The sequence below is a fragment of the Mus pahari genome, chromosome 1, assembly GCF_900095145.1.
Source record: "Mus pahari chromosome 1, PAHARI_EIJ_v1.1, whole genome shotgun sequence".
NCBI classification, from domain to species: Eukaryota; Metazoa; Chordata; class Mammalia; order Rodentia; family Muridae; genus Mus; species Mus pahari.
In genome coordinates this window covers 89,523,003-89,530,401 of record NC_034590.1, presented here as the reverse complement: position 1 = coordinate 89,530,401, position 7,399 = coordinate 89,523,003, and the positions used below count along the sequence as shown (strand labels likewise).

Genomic DNA, 7,399 nt, shown 5'->3' with positions numbered 1-7,399 from the left:
TTGAAGAGGACCCAAGTTCTATTCTTAGTACCCCTGTTAGGCAGCTTACAGTTTCATGAGATTTGATACCCTCTCCATGCAAACCTGAGTTCACATGCACATACCCTCACACTTACATACATTCATACACATAAAAACAAAAAAAAAACAAACAAAAAAACAAAAACTCGAAACCCAACCATCCAAACACAAACCAGGTAGACAATGCCTGAGTAGTGCATGTGAATGAACATGTGTATATGCACTACCTGTACAGTTACCAGCACACATAATTTTTTTGAGAGGGAAAGATGTTTATAAAAATAATGTGAGTGGAAAGGGCTGCAAAATAGGATGTGCAATATAACTTGTTTGTTTATAAGTTTTATATATTACATGTATGTGTGTGTGTGTCATCTGCATATGCTTACTAAGACACCAAAAGTTAGTTGGCATTCTGGAATAATTCATACACACACTTGCCTGTACTTGTGTGCTTGCGCTCTCTCTCTCTCTCTCTCTCTCTCTCTCTCTCTCTCTCTCTCTCTCACACACACACACACACACACACACACACACACACACACACAGACTGTAATTTGTTGGGGGAGGGTTTGCTTTGCCTCTTTTGCTCCCAAGTAACAGCAGGGTGTTTCTACACCTGCTCTAACCCATTTTAGCTCCTGAATAAATGGTATTTTTATTAACAACTACAGGCAGTGTTCTGGGCAGGTACTCATCTATTCTATCTCTGGCTGCCTACTTCCCAGCCATGTGGTCCTTTACCTGTAGTCTGAGTCCTGCCTTGGCTTGCTCTGTTACTGTGGCCTCATGGCTGCTCTCCCATTGAGACCTCATGGTAAATAAATCTTCCTGGTTTTTCTCTTTCCTGGTCTTTCTCCTCTGAGATCCCCTGCTGGGATTTTCTTCTCTTGCCTAGTTTATTGGGTAATCAGCCCTTTATTGATGAATCAGAGGTGTTGGAAACAATTTTTACATAACATTGAGACTAGAGATGGTTGGCCATACCAAAGTCAGGACTACAAGATGTCTGGGCATAGAAATCAGTATCTGCTCCTACGGGGCTGCAAACCCCTTCAGCTACCTGGGTACTTTGTCTAGCTACTTCATTGGGGACCCTGTGCTCCATCCAGTGAATGACTGTGAACATCCACTTCTGTATTTGTGAGGCACTGGCAGAGCCTTTCAGGAGACAGCTATATCAGGCTCCTGTCAGCAAGCACTTGTTGGCATCCAAATAGTGTCTGGGTTTGGTGGTTGTATATGGGATGAATCCCCAGGTGGGGCAGTCTCTGGATGGTCCTTCCTTCAGTCTCTGCTTCACACTTTGTATCTGTAACTCCTTCCATGGGTTCTAACCAGTACCCCCAGAGCTCCCTGGAACTAAACCACCAACCAAAAAGTACACACTGTAGGACTCATGGCTCCAGTTGCATATGTAGCAGAGAATGGCCTAGTTGGCCATCAATGGGAGGAGAGGCCCTTAGTCCTGTGAAGACTCTCTACCCCAGTGAAGGGGAATGCCAAGGCCAGGAAGTAGGTGGGTTGGTGAGCAGGGGGAGGGGGAAAGGGGTACGGGGTTTTTGGAGGGGAAACCAGGAAAGGGGATAACATTTGAAATGTAAAGGAAATATCTAATAAAAAAAGAAAAAAGGAACAAAGCAACAACAACAACAAAGAAATAAATATCTGGAATATACAGTGCACAAAGCTATCCTTCAACACAGACTTATTTGCATTGTTTGGATTTTCTAAAATAAGTATATAGTACTTTTGATTTGGCAGTAGTCATGGATATTTCTGACTGGGTTACTGACGTGGTTGAAAGGAGGAATTCTTTTACTATGCAGGTCCTTTTTGTCCCTTTTTCCTGTCTGTGAGGCATTAGCAGTCAGCCTCCATCATTGGCCTCTAGGAAGGAGTTGGTATGTGTGGTCTTATAATGGATTTAGATTTTTCTCTATAAAGAATGAGGAAGCATTAGGAAATTGATCACTTACCATGTGATGAACTTGAAACTTAGAAGTCACATGACTCTAGAAACCACAGCTGTGCACTTGTGATCATCTAAATATACCTTTAAGGCATTTGCAGGCAGTCATTTATCATTTTTTGGATCAGGTTCTTTCCTCATCTTTTGAATCATTTTACAATCTGATTTCTTGCCTTTTACTAAATGCAAAAATGTAATCTTATCTTCAGTTAAGTATTTTTCTCAATTCTTTAGGTGACCAAAAAGTGAACAGTTCATGTGTTAATTAGATGTTTGAGGACTAATTAGCTATAATCAGCTAAATTCCTGAGTGGTAGATACCCATATGCTATCTAGAAGCAGAGAATTAATGTATAATCAGCAGTTCACTTTCAGAGGGGTCTACTGAGGAAGCAAACAAACTGTACACATAGAGGTAGTGTAGCAGGCATGTCATTTTTATTATAGTTTCAGGGAGTACAAACCCAAGACAGACTTCTGCCTTTAAACAGGAAAGCCTTGGGGAAACTGAGAGAGACAAAGGAGTGACAATTGAATCTGAAGTATTCAGGTTCATGTGTTTGAATATTTGGTGCCCAATAGGTGACTAGGTTATGGAACATCTGGAACTGTGGCCTTGCCAGCAGAGGTAGTCTCTGGGAGTGAGGATTTAAGGTGATGTGTGCTCCGGATTTCAGTCTAACTTCTCTGCTTCCTCATCTGCCGTTTTGTGAGGAGCTGCCTACGCACATCCTGCTGCAGTGGTGGACTGACCATATCTTCTGGAACAGCCAACATGAATCTTTCATCCCATTAAGTTCCTTCTGTAGGTAGTTGGTAACACCAATTAGAAAAGTAACTAATACAGTGGCCGACCTAGAAATCCACTGTCCTCCTAACCATGCCCTTTTTGCACATGTATAGGTAGTTAGACTTACTTTAAAATAGTTGTGATAGGGGAAAAAAGCAAAAAAATTTCACTGTGGACCAGTGATAGGAGAAGGCACAGTTTTGGGTTATTTTGGGTAAACATGCAACTCAGTTCTAAAGCCTAGAGACCAAAATACTTCATTACTTTGTGTATATGGTATGTGTCTGTGTTGGCATGCTTGTATTATTTGACAAGTAGCCCTCAGACTAGCTAGCTACACTGGCTTCAGTCTTCAGGTCTTAATTATATATATAGTCTCATGAATATCTAGTCATTGTCTTAGGGGATAGATTCTGAATGAGTTTGTCATTGTGTAGATGCCACTAGTGTCATTCACTTCATATCTTGATTTAGTCAGGAGACATAATACATGTGATATGTATGAACTTGCTGCCAGAGTCACACAGCAACCTTTTAACAACAGAAAAGTAACATCAACAGTGTGTAGCCACAGTGTAACTGTGTTAAAATGTTATATTTTGTACATAAGTGTATGTGCTGTGTATACTTTATACAGCTGGCAGTATAGGGTGTTTATCTGTGTGAGCATCTTCATGAACAAGAGAATATTTTCTCCATAGCATTGGGTTGGCTGTGGTGGCATTAAGAACTACATAATAATCTTATGGGACCACCATTGTGATTATAATTCATTACTGATAGAAACATCACTATACAGGATGTGATTGTATTTTAAGGTGTGACACCTAAGGACCAGTGACAAACTAATCAGGGTTAGTAAAGAAATGGTTTTGGGTCAAGTTGGAAGGTGTTAGTCATATGACTCAAAGTTATTATTTCCTAGAAATATAATTAGTGCACATATTTCCTTTTTAAAATATTGTATCTATCCTTCCTTCATGCCTCTTTCCTTTTGCATTTTTGAGATTGGTGTAGCAAGTCCTACCCAGCTCTAACTGGAGCTGCAGTTTTGCTTGCTAGTATAGGGCGTTTTAGGACAACGGCACGGCATAGACAAAGCATGGGCATAGAGACAGACCGGTCTTGTTTGTTTTGGCAGAGGGAACTGCTTTCCCCACTAAGTAGCTCTGGTAAGATCTAATCTCTGAAGGTGATCTTCTTCAAGCCTAAGTTCCCAGTGAGAGGAGCAATCTATCAGTTTTTCCTCATGATGTATGCAAGTTTCTAGAAGTTGTTTACCATTGACAGGACCCACTTTTCAGTCTTTTTTGAAAAGGTCACTCAAAACCTGTAAGCTGCCAGGTGGGACTAGGAGTCTCTGTGATCTTGTCTAAATTAAGAGGATGGCTTCTGCCAGCACGGTTGGCTCAGCCTCTGGCTGATGTTGAAAAACTGAGGATTTCATGTTCTCAGGTTCTGGTCTTCAGTATTTGATAAGTAAGAATATGGACTCAGCTAGCTCTACAAAACTGTTTAGATGGACGTTGGAAACATGAATTTCATACTGCTATTATGTGGGAATGCCAGTGTTGGTAGCTTCTTGCTGCAGAATAGACTAACCATGGAGAAGGACATTGGGTTGGTTGCTTAAGACAGTTGTGGGGCAGATCTGACACTTGGTTGACCTGGTTTTGGTATAGCACTTGCCTGTTCCTCAGGGTGACAGGCTCCCTATCAGCAGCCAATACAGCATTCCTCCGAGCAAGCTTGTTGACCTAACTAGGTACAGCAAAGAGCCAGCTTACTCTGGGCTGCTTACTGGGTTGTGTGGGGCTAGGGAGTGGGCCATAGCTGCTTGCCTCCAGACAAGGTCTAAAATGAGGAAGGAAAGGGAAGGCTGTAAACTCCATGGTGTCTATCACCCATTGTTCAGATTGGAGTCACTTGTTTTCTCCTTGTAAGAAGCAAGGGAGCAATTCATTATAACCGGAGGAAAATTTCTTGTCTTCAGAGGGTTCCAGATTAGAACTGCAGTTTCTTTTAAATGGCAATGATGTGAAGGTAGCCCCAGAATATTATACTTTGAAAAGACAAGTGAAGTCCCCTTTTTAATGTTGGAGTCACCTTTTTAATGTTGGAGTCACAGGAACTCAGAGAGGCCAAATGGTTTGTTGAAGGGATACATTGCTTATGGAAGTCCTGGATGAGAGTCCAAGGTGTCCTTGGAATTTACTCTGCATATAGACTCACCCTTTGGAATACACTTATGTGTTGATAAAGAACATTTTCTTCTTGGTGCACCATTATCTTCCCAAGGGGTCTGGCATGCCCTGGCGCATACCATAGCAGAGAAGAGTAAGCAAGGCCAGCGATAGAGATCAGAGTGTGGAGTCAGACTGGTTACTTCAAGCCAAATCCCTGAATTTTATTATTTTCCTGCTTTTATAAAATAAAAAAAAAAAAGTTATCTAACTTATAGAGATGTAACAAATTAAGTATAATAGTTCACATCATTCTCAATACATATTAAATGTGGGTGTTGTATGTGTGCATGTGTAAAGGTCAAAGGTCAATGTCAGGTGTCTTTCTGGACCGTATTTTCTGAGATAAGGTCTATCACTGAGCCCAGAGCTTATCGATTCACTTCGGCTGGCTAGCCTGCAAACCCAGGAAGCTTCCCTGTCTTCACCACCTGCCCCCAGCACTGGGATTAGATAGACATGGTTTATCACACCCAATTTTTACGTGGGTGCTGGGCACCCAAGCTGAAGTCTTCATGCTTTTTGTGGCTGATACTTTACTATGAGCCAATCTCCCCAGGCCCCTGTAATGATTTTCAAGATACAGCTATTACTATATGTAGTTAATTACATGGACCAACTGTATTGGCTTTCTTTTCTTCCATTTCCTGTTTATTGTCATTTACGAACCCAAACAAGACCTACCTTTCTGTGAAATCTCAGTGAAGTCTTAGCAGGCTGGTTTTATTTTGTAATACTGTTGTGTAGTTTCCAGATCTGTAGAGCCTATAACAGTTTACTTCTTAGGCTTGTTATAAAACTGCAGCTGTAGCCCCAGACCTCAGTATCCTTCTGAGTCTCAAGTTTTCTTTGTAGTTCTCTTATCTCTCCATTTTTTCTGTCTCCGTTTACATCAGGTTCCAGTGTGGGTTGGTCCTCCACAGTGGTTTGGCTGAATGGCCAAGAGCAAGCCACTTGAAGACAGCTTAGCCTGGTTGTTACCTCATGGAACTACCAAAGAGATAGGTGCAGCTGAAACTAGAGCACCTCCAGGGACCCAGGACCTGTAAGGATTGCCCTTGGGGTTTCATAGTGTCTGCTTCAGGCTTCAGGCTTGAGGCTGGGGTTTAGTTGGGCAGGTAACAAAGCCTATCCTTAGGAATCCAGCCAGGGCTGGCACAGAGGAAGGATGAGTCTGGAGGCTGATGTGCAGAGAAGGGAGGGAAGGAGGCAGAAGCTGCTGGAGGAGAAAAGCTGGGTACTATGATGACCCATTGTAAGCGGAACAAAGTTCCTGACTGGTAAGTACATATTCAAAGGAGTATACAGGCTTAGCATAGGTACCCCAGTTATTGTATGTGTGCATGAGTGGTTCCCCCTCCCCTACTGAGGTTTTCAGTCACCTGTTTCCCACCTCTCTTTCGTCCTTGGCTCTGTTTGACTCATTTGTGCCACAGAGCTAAAGCAGGAGAGCTGTCACTTGTGAGACATTTGACTTGCCATGATAGAGCTGGGCTGGCTACTGAAGAACAATTCCTTCGGTAAAGAAAGCTTTGGTCTGTCGGTGACTGTGTGATAGCAGTAATAATAATGATTACAGAGGCGGACCCTTCACTGACTGCTTCTGTGCACCAGATGCATGGATCATCTCATTTCCTCCACTCACCAGTTCTGAGGTGCAGTGGAATAAGCTGCAGACAGGTCTGGTTAATAGATGCCTTCACTGTGATTCAGCCAACCTCTCAATAACTGCACTGTTTTCTCCCTTCCTAGATAGCTTCTTGACCTCAGTGTGCTGCCATTTAGTTTCCTGGAACTCAGTAATTATTTCAGAGAGCTATGTTTCTATACTGCTGTTATAATAACAATATACAATATAGCAAATAGAAAGTGGTATTCATTACTAATAATTGTGTTGTTTTTGTAAACTTGGCACTGGAATGTCTAGATTGTGCAAAGGCTGTCAGCAGGTGGCAGTGGGAGGGAGTACGGCCACCTGGGAAGACACTGTCATTAACTGAGTGTAATTGCCTAGAAAGCTAGAGACCCTGTCTTTGCAGACCTATAGAGATGGATGCAAGATGACAGGAAAGACTGCCTCAGGTTAGGAGCAGGGCATGGCTAGCAATTTACAGTATTTACCAGGCACAATTTGATTTTATTGAGGATCGATTACAAGGAAACCCCTTCCTGTGAAGAGTGAGTCTGATTCTCCACATGTTGGGGCTTTGGAGCTTTTGAATATGGTCAGTGATGTGGCATGAGACTTTCTTTTTTTTTTTTTTTAACTTTCTTTTATTATTATTATTATTATTATTATTTTCTTTATTTATATTTCAAATGCTATCCCGAAAGTTCTCTATACCCCCACCCCCACCCCTGCTCCCCTACCCA

General features: G+C 42.1%; 1 protein-coding gene across 3 annotated transcripts in view; it reads left to right on the top strand.

The window, feature by feature from the left end:
• Positions 1-7,399, top strand: part of Dcun1d3 (defective in cullin neddylation 1 domain containing 3) — a 38,519-nt gene that overhangs the window by 24,712 nt on the left and 6,408 nt on the right. The gene's annotated exons all lie outside the window — the stretch shown is intronic.